Below are 24000 nucleotides of genomic sequence, written 5' to 3'. Positions count from 1 at the left end.
TTCCTATTATGCGTGTGTAAACCGATGTTGGGCTGCTCAACATCTTTCACGGTTACATCACTTGCACCCGAACCCATGGTGCCGATTTGGTAATATGTTGTACATGGTCTCAAGATGTACGCTTCGACCCCTTATTCAGGGGCTCAAGCTATTACCAGCAAGATCAATCCTCATCCAGACTTGAACTCGAAACACCGGGAGGCGAACGGTTTAACTAATAAGTGCACCAGTCTTGAATCCATGCGTCGGTGGAAACAATGCCGGCATGTTGCAAGTATTAGCTCTGAACTTAGCGAGTGATTGCCTTGCAGCTGTCGAACTGAGCGTAGAGCGTGATTATCGCTCACTTGAAAGGGTCAAGCCCTTTCGAGTCGTCCGGTTTTTACGCCAGACGACTCGGTTCACCATCTTTCGGGATACAAGTTGACTAAGTGGCACCACTACACTTATCAACTTTCGATTTGGTAATCCTCATCCAGCTTCCCTTCTGGAGGTCTCGAGGATTACCAATTGGGCTGTCATACTGAGCTCATATATTGGAGATCGATAATGCACACTTCTTACACGACTGACCAGTCGACAGCGCTGCCTTCCTATTATGCGTGTGTAAACCGATGTTGGGCTGCTCAACATCTTTCACGGTTACATCACTTGCACCCGAACCCATGGTGCCGATTTGGTAATATGTTGTACATGGTCTCAAGATGTACGCTTCGACCCCTTATTCAGGGGCTCAAGCTATTACCAGCAAGATCAATCCTCATCCAGACTTGAACTCGAAACACCCGGAGGCGAACGGTTTAACTAATAAGTGCACCAGTCTTGAATCCATGCGTCGGTGGAAACAATGCCGGCGTGTTGCATGTATTAGCTCTGAACTTAGCGAGTGATTGCCTTGCAGCTGTCATACTGAGCGTAGAGCGTGATTATCGCTCACTTGAACCATGTTGAATGGCTCTTTGGTGTAGGGTAAGGCACCAATTTGTTGGGGCGCAACGGTCACCACCAACTTAAGACTTGCTTATAGGCATTTCAACGTTTTCAACTCTTAAATCGACCGTGTTTCATTATCATCTCTTCTTCTTATTAAATGCATCGAGTTCGTTCCATTGGGTAGTTCGCGTGGCGAACGGTTTGATGCAGCCCCCCGGGGGGGACCACGGCACTTTACACCGGGCATGGTGTATGCGCAACCTACAGATCACCAATATATTTGTGATCGATAATGCACACTTCTTACACGACTGACCAGTCGACAGCGCTGCCTTCCTATTATGCGTGTGTAAACCGATGTTGGGCTGCTCAACATCTTTCACGGTTACATCACTTGCACCCGAACCCATGGTGCCGATTTGGTAATATGTTGTACATGGTCTCAAGATGTACGCTTCGACCCCTTATTCAGGGGCTCAAGCTATTACCAGCAAGATCAATCCTCATCCAGACTTGAACTCGAAACACCCGGAGGCGAACGGTTTAACTAATAAGTGCACCAGTCTTGAATCCATGCGTCGGTGGAAACAATGCCGGCATGTTGCATGTATTAGCTCTGAACATAGCGAGTGATTGCCTTGTAGCTGTCGAACTGAGCGTAGAATGTGATTATCGCTCACTTGAAAGGGTCAAGCCCTTTCGAGTCGTCCGGTTTTTACGCCAGACGACTCGGTCCACCATCTTTCGGGATACAAGTTGACTAAGTGGTACCACTACACTTATCAACTTTCGATTTGGTAATCCTCATCCAGCTTCCTTTCTGGAGGTCCCGAGGATTACCAATTGGGCTGTCATACTGAGCTCATATATTGGAGATCGATAATGCACACTTCTTACACGACTGACCAGTCGACAGCGCTGCCTTCCTATTATGCGTGTGTAAACCGATGTTGGGCTGCTCAACATCTTTCATGGTTACATCACTTGCACCAGAACCCACGGTGCCGATTTGGTAATATGTTGTACATTTACTCTCAAGATGTACGCTTCGGCCCCTTATTCAGGGGCTCAAGCTATTACCAGCAAGAACAATCCTCATCCAGACTTGAACTCGAAACACCCGCAGGCGAACGGTTTAACTAATAAGTGCACCAGTCTTGAATCCATGCGTCGGTGGAAACAATGCCGGCGTGTTGCATGTATTAGCTCTGAACTTAGCGAGTGATTGCCTTGCAGCTGTCATACTGAGCGTAGAGCGTGATTATCGCTCACTTGAACCATGTTGAATGGCTCTTTGGTGTAGGGTAAGGCACCAATTTGTTGGGGCGTAACGGTCACCACCAACTTAAGACTTGCTTATAGGCATTTCAACGTTTTCAACTCTTAAATCGACCGTGTTTCATTATCATCTCTTCTTCTTATTAAATGCATCGAGTTCGTTCCATTGGGTAGTTCGCGTGGCGAACGGTTTGATGCAGCCCCCCGGGGGGGACCACGGCACTTTACACCGGGCATGGTGTATGCGCAACCTACAGATCACCAATATATTTGTGATCGATAATGCACACTTCTTACACGACTGACCAGTCGACAGCGCTGCCTTCCTATTATGCGTGTGTAAACCGATGTTGGGCTGCTCAACATCTTTCACGGTTACATCACTTGCACCCGAACCCATGGTGCCGATTTGGTAATATGTTGTACATGGTCTCAAGATGTACGCTTCGACCCCTTATTCAGGGGCTCAAGCTATTACCAGCAAGATCAATCCTCATCCAGACTTGAACTCGAAACACCCGGAGGCGAACGGTTTAACTAATAAGTGCACCAGTCTTGAATCCATGCGTCGGTGGAAACAATGCCGGCATGTTGCATGTATTAGCTCTGAACTTAGCGAGTGATTGCCTTGCAGCTGTCGAACTGAGCGTAGAATGTGATTATCGCTCACTTGAAAGGGTCAAGCCCTTTCGAGTCGTCCGGTTTTTACGCTAGACGACTCGGTTCACCATCTTTCGGGAAGGGACCGTCTCGGTCGCAAGCTGCTCCGGTCCCCAAACAACCTGCGACAAATGATAGGAAATGCCGACATCAATACGTGTTCAGTTTGGTTTATCGCTCATAGGTCTTTTTGACCATCGATCCCTGATTATAACTCTCAATTAAACAGTCAGGAGAGTAAGGCATGCCCATCGATATCTCATCGACAGGCGATACCGCAAGAACGGCCAACGACACATCAGGTGATCGATTATTGCTACGACTTTTGCTTAATCGTTTCCACTCCTTAGAGAAAGAAACCCCCGGGGACCGTCTCGGTCGCAAGCTGCTCCGGTCCCTAAACAACCTGCGACAAATGATAGGAAATGCCGACATCAATATGTGTTCAGTTTGGTTTATCGCTCATTGGTCTGTTTGACCATCGATCCCTGATTAAACTCTCAGTAATCCAGTCGGGAGAGTAAGGCATGCCCATCGATATCTCATCGACAGGCGATACCGCTTGAACGGCCAACGACACATCAGAGGATCGTATCTTGCTACAACTTTTGCTTAATCGTTTCTTCTCCTTGGAGAAAGAAACCCCCGGGGACCGTCTCGGCCGCAAGCTGCTCCGGTCCCTAAACAACCTGCGGCATCAAATGATAGGAAAAGCCGACATCAATACGTGTTCAGTTTGGTTTATCGCTCATTGGTCTTGTTTGACCATCGATCCCTGATTAATACTCTCAATTAGAAGGTCGGTAGAGTAAGGCATGCCCATCGATATCTCATCGACAGGCGATACCGCATGAACGGCCAACGACACATCAGAGGATCGTATCTTGCTACAACTCTTGCTTAATAGTTTCCACTCCTTGGAGAAAGAAACCCCCGGGGACCGTCTCGGCCGCAAGTTGCTCCGGTCCCTAAACAACCTGCGGCATCAAATGATAGGAAAAGCCGACATCAATACGTGTTCAGTTTGGTTTATCGCTCATAGGTCTGTTTGACCATCGATCCTAGAATTCAACTTTCGAGTAAGGCATGCCCGTCGATATCTCATCGATAGGCGATACCGGTAGAACGGCCAACGACACACATCTAGGATCGCATTTACTCTTCCTTGGATGGATAACCAATACCCTAGGACCGTTTCATCGCGAGCTGCTCCGGTCCTCAAACAACTCGCGAACCACCGATAGGATGATATTAGGAATGGCCGACTTTCATCCTTTAACTCTCAGTTCTGCTTACCAAAACATAGGTACTTGGACCTTAAAGACCACTATATGTTCCCCGATCGGGGGCAATCGGAACGTCTATCCATCATCAACATCGTTTCACTCATTCCGAACCACCAAATTGGACAGACAGTACCATATTCACCAACCGATTGCTTCAACTTCGCAAACTGTATGGTAAGTTCTACTAATTTCACATCTTACCATCGACTAATAGTGCATAAATCCACTTGGAAATCACTTTTCCTTGGTCCTCGGACCTTCTACGACAACGTCCAACAAATATCCGAAGTCGTTTCCCAACTTAGACCAAGCATTTCGTATCTTTACTTCTAATCGATTTTTTCTCTCATAATTGACGATCAAAATCTAAAAACCACATTTTGAGCCAGAAGCAGTCGTCCGATCGTCCTGGGGGTAGTCTCAATCGATTTAGAAGGGCCCAATTCATAAAGATACGTACTCAGTCAAATTCATGCTTCTGGCTCACCTACCCCCTATATAGTAAACGAAAGCGTACAGGCGTGGAAAACGTGCCATTTTTCTCCATCACGGACTTTTTTTTTCTCGTTGCACCGACTCTAGTAAAAAAGTGAAATTTTTTACTAGTTACCAACTTTTGCAAATTATCATCGGATATCACTTTTTATGGTCTATAGTAAGTTCTTATCACGTTTTAGTAGTTTTTGAAAAAAAAATTTTTTTGAACTTTTCAAAATTTTTCAAAACAAAGTTTTTGTAGGCGGTTTTGTGTATGGAGGGTTACTAGTCTCGGGGTCACTGTTTGACCAAAAAACCACTATATATCATTCGAAAGGTAATTTCAAGGGCTACAAAAAATTGTTCTACGGCACCCCCCTCCGACGTCTAGTATTCGAGTTATTGGCCAAAAACCATCACTTGAGCGATTTTTCGTTCAGGGTACCCGACTCTAGTAAAAAAGTGAAATTTTTCTCGATTGACCAAGTGTTGCAAATGACCATCGGATTTCACTTTTTATGGTCTATAGTGAGTTCTGATCACGATTTGGTACTTTTTGAAAAAATTTTTTTGACGCACTTTTCAAAATTTTGCAAAACCAAAACTTTTTTGGCGGTTTTGTGTATGGAGGGTTACTAGTCTCGGGGTCACTGTTTGACCAAAAAACCACTATATATCATTCGAAAGGTAATTTCAAGGGCTACAAAAAATTGTTCTACGGCACCCCCCTCCGACGTCTAGTATTCGAGTTATTGGCCAAAAACCGCAACTATAGCGGTTTTTCGTACAGGGTACCCGACTCTAGTAAAATGATGCGATTTTTACTAGTCTAGGAACTTTTTGGTCAAAAAATCAAGTATATGTCATTCGATAGATAATTTCAAGGGCTACCAAAAATTGTTCCACGACACCCCCCTCCGACGTCTAGTATTAGAGTTATTAGCCAAAAACCGCAACTATAGCGGTTTTTCGTCCAGGGTACCCGACTCTAGTAAAATGATGCGATTTTTACTAGTCTAGGGAACTTTTTGGCCAAAAATCAAGTATATGTCATTCGATAGATAATTTCAAGGGCTACCAAAAATTGTTCCATGACACCCCCCTGCGACGTCTAGTATTCGAGTTATTAGCGAAAAACCGCTATAATTGCGGTTTTTCGTCCAGGGTACCCGACTCTAGTAAAATGATGCGATTTTTACTAGTCTAGGGAACTTTTTGGCCAAAAATCAAGTATATGTCATTCGATAGATAATTTCAAGGGCTACCAAAAATTGTTCCACGACACCCCCCTGCGACGTCTAGTATTCGAGTTATTAGCCAAAAACCGCAATTATAGCGGTTTTTCGTCCAGGGTACCCGACTCTAGTAAAATGATGCGATTTTTACTAGTCTAGGGAACTTTTTGGCCAAAAATCAAGTATATGTCATTCGATAGATAATTTCAAGGGCTACCAAAAATTGTTCCACGACACCCCCCTGCGACGTCTAGTATTCGAGTTATGGGCCAAAAACCATTCATACTTGAGCATTTTGCTCATTTTGCCTGTACGGGTACCGGGGACTAGTAAAATCAGGCCAATTTTACTAGAGTAGGGGTCCTTTTTGGTCAAAAAAACAACTTTTGCTCGTTCGATAGGGAATCGATAGGGCAACAAAAAATCGTTCTACGACCCCCCCTTCCGATGTCTAGTATTCGAGTTATGGGCCAAAAACAGTTTATAGCTAATTTTTCACTCGATTTTTCACCAAGTATCGCACATTACTCCGGTTCTATACATTGGATCGTCAATCTTTAAGATTTTATGGGTAGTTCCAACTGTTTGCTACATTTCATCCATACATCACCAACCGATTCAATGTCTGTGCTAGAAGTTATTAGAGGAATAAAAAAATTTACCCTTGGCTTTGGACCGTACAATTTTACCCATTTTTGGCCCATATTTGCCCCATAGCTCCGCCGGTATCCAAGATATGGCCACACTTTGTTCTGGCCATGGGTAGATGGCACTTGTGGCTAGATTTCTTCCATGCACCACTAATCGCTACCATGTCTGTGGCCGGAGCTATTCGACGAACAACCTTTGCATTCACCTTGCGCACTTAGGGTTTTTGGTCCAACTTGCACCATTTTTGGCCCATATTTGCCCCATAGCTCCGCCGGTATCCAAGATATGGCCACACTTTCTTCTGGCCATGGGTAGATGGCACTTGTGGCTAGATTTCTTCCATGCACCACTAATCGCTACCATGTCTGTGGCCGGAGCTATTCGACGAACAACCATCGCATTTACCTAGGTACTTTTTCGGATTTTTGGTCCAACTTGCACCATTTTTGGCCCATATTTGCCCCATAGCTCCGCCGGTATCCAAGATATGGCCACACTTTCTTCTGGCCATGGGTAGATGGCACTTGTGGCTAGATTTCTTCCATGCACCACTAATCGCTACCATGTCTGTGGCCGGAGCTATTCACGAAAGCGCCTCGCGCACTTGGTCGGATTTTTGGTCCAACTTGCACCATTTTTGGCCCATATTTGCCCCATAGCTCCGCCGGTATCCAAGATATGGCCACACTTTCTTCTGGCCATGGGTAGATGGCACTTGTGGCTAGATTTCTTCCATGCACCACTAATCGCTGCCATGTCTCTGGCCGGAGCTATTCGACGAACAACCATCGCATTTACCTAGGTACTTTTTCGGATTTTTGGTCCAACTTGCACCATTTTTGGCCCATATTTGCCCCATAGCTCCGCCGGTATCCAAGATATGGCCACACTTTCTTCTGGCCATGGGTAGATGGCACTTGTGGCTAGATTTCTTCCATGCACCACTAATCGCTACCATGTCTGTGGCCGGAGCTATTCACGAAAGCGCCTCGCGCACTTGGTCGGATTTTTGGTCCAACTTGCACCATTTTTGGCCCATATTTGCCCCATAGCTCCGCCGGTATCCAAGATATGGCCACACTTTCTTCTGGCCATGGGTAGATGGCACTTGTGGCTAGATTTCTTCCATGCACCACTAATCGCTACCATGTCTGTGGCCGGAGCTATTCGACGAACAACCTGCGCATTTACCTAGGTACTTTTTCGGATTTTTGGTCCAACTTGCACCATTTTTGGCCCATATTTGCCCCATAGCTCCGCCGGTATCCAAGATATGGCCACACTTTCTTCTGGCCATGGGTAGATGGCACTTGTGGCTAGATTTCTTCCATGCACCACTAATCGCTACCATGTCTGTGGCCGGAGCTATTCACGAAAGCGCCTCGCGCACTTGGTCGGATTTTTGGTCCAACTTGCACCATTTTTGGCCCATATTTGCCCCATAGCTCCGCCGGTATCCAAGATATGGCCACACTTTCTTCTGGCCATGGGTAGATGGCACTTGTGGCTAGATTTCTTCCATGCACCACTAATCGCTGCCATGTCTCTGGCCGGAGCTATTCGACGAACAACCATCGCATTTACCTAGGTACTTTTTCGGATTTTTGGTCCAACTTGCACCATTTTTGGCCCATATTTGCCCCATAGCTCCGCCGGTATCCAAGATATGGCCACACTTTCTTCTGGCCATGGGTAGATGGCACTTGTGGCTAGATTTCTTCCATGCACCACTAATCGCTACCATGTCTGTGGCCGGAGCTATTCGACGAACAACCATCGCATTCACCTTCTCGTTGCACTTCTTCGGGAATTTGGTGCAACCAAGTTTTCACTATAACTTGGTCATTTTCCGTCCATCGGACATGCGGTTTTGGGTGTCGATACTTGACACCGCGCGCTACAATATGTTCCTCCACGACCATGTGGTCCGATGCTTCCAACAGGAGCTATTCGAGGAGTACCGATTTTTCACCATTAAAAATGCTCGTTTTTGCACCAACTTTTGCCTATAACTCAGGCTGTATCGATCGGATCTTCAATCTTGAAAAAGTTTTGGATAGGTGGCATCAAATGCTACATTTCGTTCTTCCACGTCAACTTTGTCCGATGTCTAGCAAAAAAGTTATTCGCGAACCAAGTCCAGAACCCATGCAATGGCTGCCCACATTGCATACATCACGGCGGTTAACTCTCGTTACTCTATACCGAGGACTTGGTACTTTTTCAGGCATTCGTTGCTACTTCTTGGTTCATGATATTCGTTTACGGTCTTCACTAGGGCATTTGGTGCTCCTTATCGGTTCATGATATTCGTTTACGGTCTTCACTAGGGCATTTGGTGCTCCTTCTCGGTTCATGATATTCGTTTACGGTCTTCACTAGGGCATTTGGTACTGGGCTTCCCACTTTCTACTGATCGATCCATACTCACTTGCGTGCACCTAGCCTAGGAAGGTTTCCTTGGGCTTCCCATCTTTCTACTGATCGATCCATACTCACTTGCGTGCACCTAGCCTAGGAAGGTTTCCTTGGGCTTCCCATCTTTCTACTGATCGATCCATACTCACTTGCGTGCACCTAGCCTAGGAAGGTTTCCTTGGGCTTCCCATCTTTCTACTGATCGATCCATACTCACTTGCGTGCACCTAGCCTAGGAAGGTTTCCTATGGCTTCCCATCTTTCTACTGATCGATCCATACTCACTTGCGTGCACCTAGCCTAGGAAGGTTTCCTATGGCTTCCCATCTTTCTACTGATCGATCCATACTCACTTGCGTGCACCTAGCCTAGGAAGGTTTCCTTGGGCTTCCCATCTTTCTACTGATCGATCCATACTCACTTGCGTGCACCTAGCCTAGGAAGGTTTCCTATGGCTTCCCATCTTTCTACTGATCGATCCATACTCACTTGCGTGCACCTAGCCTAGGAAGGTTTCCTTGGGCTTCCCATCTTTCTACTGATCGATCCATACTCACTTGCGTGCACCTAGCCTAGGAAGGTTTCCTTGGGCTTCCCATCTTTCTACTGATCGATCCATACTCACTTGCGTGCACCTAGCCTAGGAAGGTTTCCTATGGCTTCCCATATTTCTACTGATCGATCCATACTCACTTGCGTGCACCTAGCCTAGGAAGGTTTCCTTGGGCTTCCCACTTTCTACTGATCGATCCATACTCACTTGCGTGCACCTAGCCTAGGAAGGTTTCCTTGGGCTTCCCATCTTTCTACTGATCGATCCATACTCACTTGCGTGCACCTAGCCTAGGAAGGTTTCCTATGGCTTCCCATCTTTCTACTGATCGATCCATACTCACTTGCGTGCACCTAGCCTAGGAAGGTTTCCTATGGCTTCCCATCTTTCTACTGATCGATCCATACTCACTTGCGTGCACCTAGCCTAGGAAGGTTTCCTTGGGCTTCCCATCTTTCTACTGATCGATCCATACTCACTTGCGTGCACCTAGCCTAGGAAGGTTTCCTTGGGCTTCCCATCTTTCTACTGATCGATCCATACTCACTTGCGTGCACCTAGCCTAGGAAGGTTTCCTATGGCTTCCCATATTTCTACTGATCGATCCATACTCACTTGCGTGCACCTAGCCTAGGAAGGTTTCCTATGGCTTCCCATCTTTCTACTGATCGATCCATACTCACTTGCGTGCACCTAGCCTAGGAAGGTTTCCTTGGGCTTCCCATCTTTCTACTGATCGATCCATACTCACTTGCGTGCACCTAGCCTAGGAAGGTTTCCTATGGCTTCCCATCTTTCTACTGATCGATCCATACTCACTTGCGTGCACCTAGCCTAGGAAGGTTTCCTTGGGCTTCCCATCTTTCTACTGATCGATCCATACTCACTTGCGTGCACCTAGCCTAGGAAGGTTTCCTTGGGCTTCCCATCTTTCTACTGATCGATCCATACTCACTTGCGTGCACCTAGCCTAGGAAGGTTTCCTATGGCTTCCCATATTTCTACTGATCGATCCATACTCACTTGCGTGCACCTAGCCTAGGAAGGTTTCCTTGGGCTTCCCACTTTCTACTGATCGATCCATACTCACTTGCGTGCACCTAGCCTAGGAAGGTTTCCTTGGGCTTCCCATCTTTCTACTGATCGATCCATACTCACTTGCGTGCACCTAGCCTAGGAAGGTTTCCTTGGGCTTCCCATCTTTCTACTGATCGATCCATACTCACTTGCGTGCACCTAGCCTAGGAAGGTTTCCTTGGGCTTCCCATCTTTCTACTGATCGATCCATACTCACTTGCGTGCACCTAGCCTAGGAAGGTTTCCTATGGCTTCCCATCTTTCTACTGATCGATCCATACTCACTTGCGTGCACCTAGCCTAGGAAGGTTTCCTTGGGCTTCCCATCTTTCTACTGATCGATCCATACTCACTTGCGTGCACCTAGCCTAGGAAGGTTTCCTTGGGCTTCCCATCTTTCTACTGATCGATCCATACTCACTTGCGTGCACCTAGCCTAGGAAGGTTTCCTATGGCTTCCCATATTTCTACTGATCGATCCATACTCACTTGCGTGCACCTAGCCTAGGAAGGTTTCCTTGGGCTTCCCACTTTCTACTGATCGATCCATACTCACTTGCGTGCACCTAGCCTAGGAAGGTTTCCTATGGCTTCCCATATTTCTACTGATCGATCCATACTCACTTGCGTGCACCTAGCCTAGGAAGGTTTCCTTGGGCTTCCCATCTTTCTACTGATCGATCCATACTCACTTGCGTGCACCTAGCCTAGGAAGGTTTCCTATGGCTTCCCATATTTCTACTGATCGATCCATACTCACTTGCGTGCACCTAGCCTAGGAAGGTTTCCTATGGCTTCCCATCTTTCTACTGATCGATCCATACTCACTTGCGTGCACCTAGCCTAGGAAGGTTTCCTTGGGCTTCCCATCTTTCTACTGATCGATCCATACTCACTTGCGTGCACCTAGCCTAGGAAGGTTTCCTATGGCTTCCCATCTTTCTACTGATCGATCCATACTCACTTGCGTGCACCTAGCCTAGGAAGGTTTCCTTGGGCTTCCCATCTTTCTACTGATCGATCCATACTCACTTGCGTGCACCTAGCCTAGGAAGGTTTCCTATGGCTTCCCATATTTCTACTGATCGATCCATACTCACTTGCGTGCACCTAGCCTAGGAAGGTTTCCTTGGGCTTCCCACTTTCTACTGATCGATCCATACTCACTTGCGTGCACCTAGCCTAGGAAGGTTTCCTATGGCTTCCCATATTTCTACTGATCGATCCATACTCACTTGCGTGCACCTAGCCTAGGAAGGTTTCCTTGGGCTTCCCATCTTTCTACTGATCGATCCATACTCACTTGCGTGCACCTAGCCTAGGAAGGTTTCCTATGGCTTCCCATATTTCTACTGATCGATCCATACTCACTTGCGTGCACCTAGCCTAGGAAGGTTTCCTATGGCTTCCCATCTTTCTACTGATCGATCCATACTCACTTGCGTGCACCTAGCCTAGGAAGGTTTCCTTGGGCTTCCCATCTTTCTACTGATCGATCCATACTCACTTGCGTGCACCTAGCCTAGGAAGGTTTCCTATGGCTTCCCATCTTTCTACTGATCGATCCATACTCACTTGCGTGCACCTAGCCTAGGAAGGTTTCCTTGGGCTTCCCATCTTTCTACTGATCGATCCATACTCACTTGCGTGCACCTAGCCTAGGAAGGTTTCCTTGGGCTTCCCATCTTTCTACTGATCGATCCATACTCACTTGCGTGCACCTAGCCTAGGAAGGTTTCCTATGGCTTCCCATCTTTCTACTGATCGATCCATACTCACTTGCGTGCACCAAGCCTAGGAAGGTTTCCTTGGGCGTCCCATCTTTCTACTGATCGATCCATACTCACTTGCGTGCACCTAGCCTAGGAAGGTTTCCTATGGCTTCCCATCTTTCTACTGATCGATCCATACTCACTTGCGTGCACCTAGCCTAGGAAGGTTTCCTTGGGCTTCCCATCTTTCTACTGATCGATCCATACTCACTTGCGTGCACCTAGCCTAGGAAGGTTTCCTTGGGCTTCCCATCTTTCTACTGATCGATCCATACTCACTTGCGTGCACCTAGCCTAGGAAGGTTTCCTATGGCTTCCCATATTTCTACTGATCGATCCATACTCACTTGCGTGCACCTAGCCTAGGAAGGTTTCCTATGGCTTCCCATCTTTCTACTGATCGATCCATACTCACTTGCGTGCACCTAGCCTAGGAAGGTTTCCTTGGGCTTCCCATCTTTCTACTGATCGATCCATACTCACTTGCGTGCACCTAGCCTAGGAAGGTTTCCTATGGCTTCCCATCTTTCTACTGATCGATCCATACTCACTTGCGTGCACCTAGCCTAGGAAGGTTTCCTTGGGCTTCCCATCTTTCTACTGATCGATCCATACTCACTTGCGTGCACCTAGCCTAGGAAGGTTTCCTTGGGCTTCCCATCTTTCTACTGATCGATCCATACTCACTTGCGTGCACCTAGCCTAGGAAGGTTTCCTATGGCTTCCCATATTTCTACTGATCGATCCATACTCACTTGCGTGCACCTAGCCTAGGAAGGTTTCCTTGGGCTTCCCACTTTCTACTGATCGATCCATACTCACTTGCGTGCACCTAGCCTAGGAAGGTTTCCTTGGGCTTCCCATCTTTCTACTGATCGATCCATACTCACTTGCGTGCACCTAGCCTAGGAAGGTTTCCTATGGCTTCCCATCTTTCTACTGATCGATCCATACTCACTTGCGTGCACCTAGCCTAGGAAGGTTTCCTATGGCTTCCCATCTTTCTACTGATCGATCCATACTCACTTGCGTGCACCTAGCCTAGGAAGGTTTCCTTGGGCTTCCCATCTTTCTACTGATCGATCCATACTCACTTGCGTGCACCTAGCCTAGGAAGGTTTCCTTGGGCTTCCCATCTTTCTACTGATCGATCCATACTCACTTGCGTGCACCTAGCCTAGGAAGGTTTCCTATGGCTTCCCATATTTCTACTGATCGATCCATACTCACTTGCGTGCACCTAGCCTAGGAAGGTTTCCTATGGCTTCCCATCTTTCTACTGATCGATCCATACTCACTTGCGTGCACCTAGCCTAGGAAGGTTTCCTATGGCTTCCCATCTTTCTACTGATCGATCCATACTCACTTGCGTGCACCTAGCCTAGGAAGGTTTCCTTGGGCTTCCCATCTTTCTACTGATCGATCCATACTCACTTGCGTGCACCTAGCCTAGGAAGGTTTCCTTGGGCTTCCCATCTTTCTACTGATCGATCCATACTCACTTGCGTGCACCTAGCCTAGGAAGGTTTCCTATGGCTTCCCATCTTTCTACTGATCGATCCATACTCACTTGCGTGCACCTAGCCTAGGAAGGTTTCCTTGGGCTTCCCATCTTTCTACTGATCGATCCATACTCACTTGCGTGCACCTAGCCTAGGAAGGTTTCCTTGGGCTTCCCATCTTTCTACTGATCGATCCATACTCACTTGCGTGCACCTAGCCTAGGAAGGTTTCCTATGGCTTCCCATATTTCTACTGATCGATCCATACTCACTTGCGTGCACCTAGCCTAGGAAGGTTTCCTATGGCTTCCCATCTTTCTACTGATCGATCCATACTCACTTGCGTGCACCTAGCCTAGGAAGGTTTCCTTGGGCTTCCCATCTTTCTACTGATCGATCCATACTCACTTGCGTGCACCTAGCCTAGGAAGGTTTCCTATGGCTTCCCATCTTTCTACTGATCGATCCATACTCACTTGCGTGCACCTAGCCTAGGAAGGTTTCCTATGGCTTCCCATCTTTCTACTGATCGATCCATACTCACTTGCGTGCACCTAGCCTAGGAAGGTTTCCTTGGGCTTCCCATCTTTCTACTGATCGATCCATACTCACTTGCGTGCACCTAGCCTAGGAAGGTTTCCTTGGGCTTCCCATCTTTCTACTGATCGATCCATACTCACTTGCGTGCACCTAGCCTAGGAAGGTTTCCTATGGCTTCCCATCTTTCTACTGATCGATCCATACTCACTTGCGTGCACCTAGCCTAGGAAGGTTTCCTATGGCTTCCCATCTTTCTACTGATCGATCCATACTCACTTGCGTGCACCTAGCCTAGGAAGGTTTCCTTGGGCTTCCCATCTTTCTACTGATCGATCCATACTCACTTGCGTGCACCTAGCCTAGGAAGGTTTCCTATGGCTTCCCATCTTTCTACTGATCGATCCATACTCACTTGCGTGCACCTAGCCTAGGAAGGTTTCCTATGGCTTCCCATCTTTCTACTGATCGATCCATACTCACTTGCGTGCACCTAGCCTAGGAAGGTTTCCTTGGGCTTCCCATCTTTCTACTGATCGATCCATACTCACTTGCGTGCACCTAGCCTAGGAAGGTTTCCTATGGCTTCCCATCTTTCTACTGATCGATCCATACTCACTTGCGTGCACCTAGCCTAGGAAGGTTTCCTTGGGCTTCCCATCTTTCTACTGATCGATCCATACTCACTTGCGTGCACCTAGCCTAGGAAGGTTTCCTATGGCTTCCCATCTTTCTACTGATCGATCCATACTCACTTGCGTGCACCTAGCCTAGGAAGGTTTCCTATGGCTTCCCATCTTTCTACTGATCGATCCATACTCACTTGCGTGCACCTAGCCTAGGAAGGTTTCCTTGGGCTTCCCATCTTTCTACTGATCGATCCATACTCACTTGCGTGCACCTAGCCTAGGAAGGTTTCCTATGGCTTCCCATCTTTCTACTGATCGATCCATACTCACTTGCGTGCACCTAGCCTAGGAAGGTTTCCTTGGGCTTCCCATCTTTCTACTGATCGATCCATACTCACTTGCGTGCACCTAGCCTAGGAAGGTTTCCTATGGCTTCCCATCTTTCTACTGATCGATCCATACTCACTTGCGTGCACCTAGCCTAGGAAGGTTTCCCTTTGGTACCGACTTCCATCTACGCACTCGATATAACCTAGGTACTTGGTACCGATGATGGTTAACACTCAAGCATTTCTTGCATCCTGCGTGCAAGGTACCAATTTTCACTTCTCAGGTGCGTTTATGAGCCCGCATTAATCCAATATCGCTCTGATGGCCTTTCTTATTATTTCATCCGATAGCCCTTGCCAAAAGCTACCAAAAGTTCCTCCACGGCCATGTGCTCCGACGCTTAGTTTAGGAAATATTCGAAAAAATTCAAAATAGGAAGCATTTTCTTATTGGAAAATCACCTTAAATCGATGGCCATTTTTTGGGCAAAAACTTTAACGTCTTCCCGACTTTGCGGGAATTGCGAATTTTAGGCACCCAGAGAAAATCTTTTACTTTAAGGGGGCGGCCGCGAAGTTGCCCAAAGTCTCGGACACAAAAATTCTCAAGTTCCCCACTCTAGTAAATCGCCCTATGAGTATCTCCTGGCCCGCGAGCTCTGCGAGCGGGCCAGCTTCGGCGATTTTTGCCTTTTCGCCTAGGCGGTTCTTCTACGAAATTGGTCCACAGCTTTTGCTCAGAAAGCTAGCATTTGTTGCAACAGTTAGGTACTTGGTACCACATTTTGGTATCCATTTGGGCATTTGTGGCAACTACTCGGTACTTTGGCCCACATTTCGCTCTACTCGGGCTTCTATGGTGGTACTTGTCGGTACTTCTGGCCAACTTAGGCCAATTGGGTGCAACTTGTGGGTACTCTGTGGGTACTTTAGGGCGTATTGTGTCTTTCGGGTGAACCTTCGCTATACTTCATGGGTACTGATGGCCAACTTAGGAACATTCAGTGCAACCTTTGGGCCTAAGGAAATTTGTCCAACTCTTTGGACTTAGAAAATTTTCTGGACTTAGAAAATTTTCTGGACTTGTAAAAATTTTCAAATGTTCAATTTGGCCCACATTTCGCTCTACTCGGGCCTCTATGGTGCTACTTGGCGGTACTTTTGGCCAACTTAGGCCAATTGGGTGCTCTTTGTGGGTACTCTATCGGTACTTTTGGCCAACTTAGGCCAATGGGGTGCTATATGTGGGTGCTCTATCGGTACTTTTGGCCATGTTAGGCCCATTCGGTGCTATTTGTGGGTACTCTATCGGTACTTTTGGCCATCTTAGGCCCATTCGGTGCTATTTGTGGGTACTCTATCAGTACTTTTGGCCAACTTAGGCCAACTCAGTGCTACTTGTGGGTACTCTATCGGTACTTTTGGCCAACTTAGGCCAACGCGGTGCTATTTGTGGGTACTCTATCGGTACTTTTGGCCAACTTAGGCCCATTCGGTGCTAGTTGTGGGTACTCTATCGGTACTTTTGGCCAACATAGGCCAATTGGGTGCTACTTGTGGGTGCTCTATCGGTACTTTTGGCCAACTTAGGCCAACTGGGTGCTATTTGTGGGTACTCTATCGGTACTTTTGGCCAACATAGGCCAATTGGGTGCTACTTTTGGGTGCTCTATCGGTACTTTTGGCCAACTTAGGCCAACTGGGTGCTATTTGTGGGTACTCTATCGGTACTTTTGGCCAACTTAGGCCAACTCAGTGCTTCTTGTGGGTACTCTATCGGTACTTTTGGCCAACTTAGGCCCATTCGGTGCTATTTGTGGGTACTCTATCGGTACTTTTGGCCAACTTAGGCCAATTGGGTGCTCTTTGTGGGTACTCTATCGGTACTTTGGGACATATTATGTCCTTCGGGTGAACCTTCTCGATACCTCATGGGTACTTGTGGCCAACTTAGGAAAATTCAGTGCAACCTATGGGCCTTTGGAAATTGTTCCAACACTTTGGACTTAGAAAATTTTCTGGACTTAGAAAATTTTTTGGACTTAGAAAAATTTTCAACTTCTGTATCTTCTTCATCATGTTCCATTTTGTGGGACTTAGAAAATTTTCTGGACTTAGAAAATTTTTTGGACTTAGGAAATTTTTCAACACTTGTAAAATTTTTGTTCCTTCTTTGAAGAAGAATACTTTCCACTATTAGCTTCTTTCTCTTTTTCTTCTTAGTTGTCTTCTTATTTTCGGTCCGAGAGCGCCGACACTTGTAAAATTATCTAAGTCCGAAGACTTTTGGAATGAACCAAAAGTCAACGAACACAATACATCAACCCTATCAACATCGAGTGGCTACCCGAAGGAAGCGCAGCGGCCAGCCCATGTACAACGCGAAGTTGTAGCATGCAACCAACCAACCGCTAACCTCCAACGGCACTCAATGTATTCGTTACACATGGGCGCACCTGCACCACACTGTCGTGACCATCCAACGAGCCGTCGGTTCGGTCGTGTGTTACAAGCACCCCATCACATAGGCATAGAGTCACCACACAGTGTTCTTCAACACTCTCGTCACATGGTGCAAGTCACGGTACGCACCACCAATGTGCACTGGTTGGCCAATTCCAGCACACACGGGGCGCGCACGCGCAAGCACTAACCACCAAGCATGGGTCGCCTGAGAGGATCGATGCGAACGCATCTCTACAACTTGAAGCTCCCAGCCTGTAGTCCCGTCGTTTGCGGGCGGTCGTAGGTGTCGAAACTAGTGCTATCCACAGTCGGCAAGCTCGTCCACCGGTGTTCCCAACATGTATGGTACTAACACGTGCAGCGCGAACCCGCCCTTTGCGGCCTAGTAGTAAGCGGGGATGAGACGCCAGTGTGCCAATGGACAGCACGGACGGTTCTCGGAGGGTTGTTAGGCCCGCTAGCTTACGACCACCTAATGGGTATAAGAAGCGCTATCAGCTCGGATTGGATACGACCTTAGAGGCGTTCAGGCATAATCCAGCGGACGTAGCGTCATACCATAGTCCGTTCGAACTAGTATTGAGCCAGTGGTCCGTACCTGTGGTTCCTCTCGTACTGCACAGGAATTCCGTTAAGATAGCGACAAACAATGCACACCAGTAGGGTAAAACTAACCTGTCTCACGACGGTCTAAACCCAGCTCACGTTCCCTTGAAAGGGTGAACAATCCTACGCTTGGTAAATTTTGCTTTACAATGATAGGAAGAGCCGACATCGAAGGATCAAAAAGCCACGTCGCTATGAACGCTTGGCGGCCACAAGCCAGTTATCCCTGTAATTGTCACCTGGGTGCTGACAAGTGAAGATGTGGTAAACAAACGCTCCGTCAAGAAGTGGTGAAAATTTGGTGAAAATCGTAATAAAATCGTTTTAAAAGTGTCAAAATCGTGCTTAGAGCACCCGATTTACCCAAAAATAGTGAAGTTCGGCCAAAAAACGACAATTTTTGTGCAAATATAGTTTTGTTGTGTTTTTGCCCCCTCCGGGAGCACCAAAGTGAACCGGTGTTCAGGTGTGCAAAAAATCACCTCTTTTCCTGCCGGAAGAGGTTGATTTAAGGTAAATCGTGGCCGCTGAAGCCGATAAAACGGTTTTTGAGTCGATCGGATCAGTGGAAGTGCGACAAAAAACGATATTTTGGTGCCCATACATTTTGTATGGGGAACTTTGAACACTCACAGCTCAGTGAATTTCGAACGGATTTGGACCGGATATGTTTTAAATCGTGTGCGGAGTGCCAAAGAAGTGATTTTGTGAAAAAACCGCATCAAAATCGGTGATTTAAGTGCTGAAAAAAGTGGAAAACATTTTTGCAACACGTGTTGACAGTACTGCCCAGGCGGCATTTCCCAAGGTATATAATATTGAGTGTATTATAAAGTGGAAAATTTTTATCGCCTGATCGGTTCCGTGAGTGTTGGAGGTGGTTGAGCTCGGAGAGACGATTCGGGGAAAATTTTTCCCCCCGCTCCCACCTCACCCCATCGCCCTCAGTGACCCCCGGTCTTATTAAGGCCTTATCAAGGTGCAGGAAATTTTGGACTTCGCCGGAAAATTACACAAGTGCAGTGGAAAATTCCGGTTTTGTGCTGGAAAATTCGGGGACCTCCAGACGCACCCCCTGGATTTTTTCTGGACCTCCAGCACCCCCCTCGCATTTTCCGGATTTCCTTATTAAGGCGTTAAAAAGGTGAGAAACATAAAAACGCTGTGAAAAATTATTTGCGGGCTGCAAAAAATTCCGGTTTTGGGTTCTAAAATTCGGGGACCACTTGCCACACCCCCTGAAATTTTTTCGCGCACCCACCACCCACCCACCGCCCCCCCGGATCAGGAATCGCGGATTTTTGGTGGATTTTCGGGTTTCTCGCCATTTTCGGGTGAAAGGAGAGGAGATAGCAGCTTGGTGTGTTCGGGAGTTTTGCTCAGGAGGGGCAATTACATCTAGCTCCCCACCCCCCCGGGTCATTTTCCACCCCCTCTGGCCAATTCTGCATTTTTGGGGGTCCAGCAGTCGCCCAGAGCCCCACCTTGCGACCACTCCAGTAACGCCGCTGGAGTCCACGAGTCGGGAGAACACCCCCCCGACCACCCACCACCCACCATTCATCCACCAGAGCTCAAATAGTGGGTTTCCGCTTCAGGTGGGAGGATTTTAGCCTCCCACCTTGCCGACCATGCCAGTGAGCGGATCCAGCGCAGGCAGGACGCTGCGACCATTGACAGGACGGGCAACCTCGGTTGATTGCCGTCCAAGCATGGAGCCGAGAGTGGTGATCAGCCGAGCAAGCGTGCAGGTGGCACCGAGGCCGTCGCCTCGCTCGACTGCGACAACGACGTCGTCAACGGCGGGCAATGAGGAGCTCCGCGAGCTGGTGCGGACGCTCCGCGAGGAGCTCTCCCTCCTTCGGTCGCAGATGCAGGAGATGGCATCTGAATCCAAGGAGAACATGCGAGCGTACAAGGAAGAGGCTCGCCAGCGGGAGGAGCGCGCTTGGCAGGAGGTTGCTGCTCTCCGTGAGGAGCTGAAGGCGGAACGTCAGCAGCGCCATCAGCAGGGCGGCCAGCAACAGCAGAGGCAGCAGCAGCAGCAGCGGGCAACGGGTGCGGTGACGGCTACGGTGGTGTCGTCTCCGGACCAGGATGACGGATCTTGGGTCGAGGTGGTGCGCCGGAAGCCGGCACGCCAGCAGCCGGTTCAGCAGCAGCAGCAGCGTCAGCAGCAGCAGCAGCGTCCGCAGCAGCAACAGCGTTCGCAGCAGCAACAGCGTTCGCAGCAGCAGCAGCAGCGTCCACAGCAGCAACAGCGTCCGCAGCAGCAACAGCGTCCGCAGCAGCAGTCATCTTCGCAGCAGCCACAACAGCTGCGAAAGTCACGCCGCGTGCGGCAAGACATGGTGGAGGTCGCGCCATCGGAGGGACAGACGTGGGATTCTCTCTACGCGATGGTCCGACGCGCAATTAAGGAGGACGCCGCGTTCAAGGATCTGGTTGGCCACATCCTGATTGGACGCCGTACGCATTCGTCCCTCTTGCGGATGGAGCTGAGTCGTTCAGCGAACTCTGCGCTGGTGTTGCGGGACGTGCAGAAGATCGTCGGGGATGCCGGAATGGCTAGACTGGTGACGGAGATGAGTGAGGTCATCGTCTGCCACGTGGATCCGCTGGCACAAGAGGATGAGCTGAAGGCGGTTATTGATCAGGAGCTGCAGGGCTGTGCGGGAATCGCGTCGGTCAGCATGTGGCAGCTGCAGGACGGTACGAAGCGCGCCCGCGTTCGCCTTCCCACCAAGGCGGCTAAGCAGCTGGTGGGCCGGAAGATGGCACTTTGCGACTGCATCAGCACGATCAAGGAAGCCCCGGCCACCCCAACGGCGCGACTGCGGTGTTACCGCTGTCTGGAACGAGGTCACGTGGCTCGCGATTGCCAGTCCAGCATCGATCGGCAGGGCGTCTGCATCCGTTGCGGAGTCGACGGTCATCGGGCCAGCACCTGTAGCGCCGATGTCAAGTGTGCCGTTTGCGGAGGTCCCCATCGTGTGGGGCATAGCTCATGTGTTCGTTCGGCAGCCTCTTCAACCTAAGGGTCCTGCAGTTGAACGTGGACCACTGTCAGGCAGGACAGGACCTTGCGCTGCAAGCAGCGCGCGAACATCGTGCCGACGTTCTGCTCCTGTCTGACATGTACAGGCCGCCCTCCCACAACGGGAACTGGGCGTACGACGGGGCCAGGAGAGCGGCAGTGGTGGCCACCGGATCGCATCCAATCCAACGGGTGTGGAGCTGCGCCGTGTCCGGTCTGGTGGCTGCCCAGGTGGCTGGAGTCACGTTCGTCTGCTGCTACGCGCCACCACGTCGTCCCTCGCGCGAGTTTGAGCAGTTCCTTGAAGCCGTGGAACTCGAGACCGCTGCCCACTCCCGAGTCGTCATTGCCGGCGACTTCAACGCCTGGCACACGGAGTGGGGCAGTGCGAGGACCGAACCGCGCGGGGAGGAGCTTTGGAGCATGGTTGACCGGCTGGGGCTGTCAGTTCTCAACCAGGGCAACGAGCCGACATTCATCGGAAGAGGAGCAGCAACACCGAGTGTCATCGATGTGACTTTCGCCAGCCCGTCGATCGTCGTGGCAGGTGCGTGGGAGGTGCTCCCGTTCGCCCGATCCGATCACCAGCTGGTAAGGTTCGAGTTGGAGGGACCCGCACAGCCATCGAGGGATACACAGCATCCTCAGCTTAGCCAGTCGCAGCGGTCATCACGTCGTGAACCACAGGCTAGCCGGCAGCGCGCACCATGCGCTGGTAGGCGGTGGAAGATGCACCAGTTCAATGAAGCTTCTTTCCTTCACGCTCTCGAGGACGTGAACTTTGTTGAGCTAGCTGCAACTGATGGGGGCATGGTGGATGCTCTTACGGAAGCGTGTGACATCACCATGCAGCGGGTCTCTCAGCTACACAGCAACCCTCACCGGAACGTGTACTGGTGGTCGCCTGAGTTGGAGCGTCTTCGTGGGATCTGCTTGGCTGCGCGTGAGCGGTTGAGTCATGCCATCGACCTTGAGGAGCGGAGCATCGCAGCGGCGGAACATCGCACGGCGAAGCGCAATTTGGAGAAGTCGATCCGAGCCAGGAAGCGACAGGAGTTCGATGAACTCATCAGCGCCGCCGAGGAGAACGTGTTTGGTGCCGGATACAGGGTGGTGACGTCTCGGCTGCGTGGCAGTCGTGTGCCGCCCGAGACCGACCGCGCTGAGTTGGAGCGGATTGTAACCGATCTGTTCCCGGTCCATCCACCAGTTTTGTGGCCTGATGATGACGGCGGTTTCGAGTCGGTCGAGTCAACAGTCGCAGACGTGACTCGCGAGGAGCTGAGGGCCATCGTCTCGGAGATGAGCTCGAGGAAGGCTCCTGGTTTGGACGGTATCCCGAACGCTGCGGTGAAGGCGGCGATTAGAAGATACCCGGAGGTCTTCTGCCGTGTGTATCAGGACTGCCTGGTCCGCGGCACGTTTCCGCCGCAGTGGAAAAGGCAGCGCCTGGTACTGCTGCCAAAGCCGGGCAAACCTCCGGGTGAGAGCTCGTACTACCGGCCGCTCTGCATGTTGGACGCGTTGGGCAAGGTGCTCGAGAAGCTCATTCTAAACCGCCTCAACCAACACCTGGAGGACGTCGATTCGCCGCAGCTGTCCAGCGAGCAGTACGGCTTCCGCAAGGGACGCTCCACAGTCAACGCGATCGAGCGGGTTGTCGACGCGGGCAGGAAGGCCATGGCGTTCGGCCGCACCAATTCCCGTGACAAACGCTGCCTGATGGTGGTAGCGCTCGACATCCGCAACGCCTTCAACACGGCGAGCTGGCAGTGTATTGCCGAGGCGTTGCGGGCCAAAGGAGTTCCGTCGCTACTGGAGAAGGTCGTAAGGTCATACTTCGAGGGACGTGAGCTGATCTTCGACACACGTGATGGCCCCGTCGTACGTCCCATCACTGCTGGAGTTCCACAGGGGTCCATCCTGGGCCCGACCCTGTGGAACCTGATGTATGACGGAGTGCTGAATGTTGCGTTACCACCCGGCGTAGAGATCATCGGCTACGCGGACGATCTTGTCGTTCTCGCCCCGGGCACAACGCCATCGACAGCAGCAGCTACAGCGGAGGAGGCTGTGTCAGCGGTAGACCGGTGGTTGCGAGAACACCACTTGGAGCTGGCACACGCCAAGACTGAGATGACGGTGATATCCAGTCTTAAGAATCCTCCGGAGGGCATCTCAATCACCGTTGGAGGCGTGGTCGTCCCGTATTCGCGGACCCTGAAGTATCTGGGAGTTCGTCTCCAGGATCATCTCTCCTGGGTACCGCATGTGACGGCGATCACCGAGAAGGCGACGCAGGTTGTGCAGGCAGTAAATCGCCTGATGCCGAACCACCAGGGGCCGAAGACCTCCAAGTCTCGCTTGCTGGCGGCAGTCGCAGACTCCGTCATGCGTTATGCCGCCCCGGTCTGGCACGGCGCTCTGGCCAATCGGGAGTGCCGCAGGTTGTTGCAGCGTGTCCAGCGGAAGTCTGCGATTCGAGTTGCCCGGGCTTTTGCAACTGTCCGGTACGAGACTGCCGTGCTGTTGGCTGGAATTGTGCCGATCTGCA

The sequence above is a fragment of the Anopheles funestus genome (assembly GCF_943734845.2).
Source record: "Anopheles funestus chromosome X unlocalized genomic scaffold, idAnoFuneDA-416_04 X_unloc_22, whole genome shotgun sequence".
Taxonomy (NCBI): Eukaryota; Metazoa; Arthropoda; class Insecta; order Diptera; family Culicidae; genus Anopheles; species Anopheles funestus.
Note: the sequence above shows the minus strand (reverse complement) of the source record.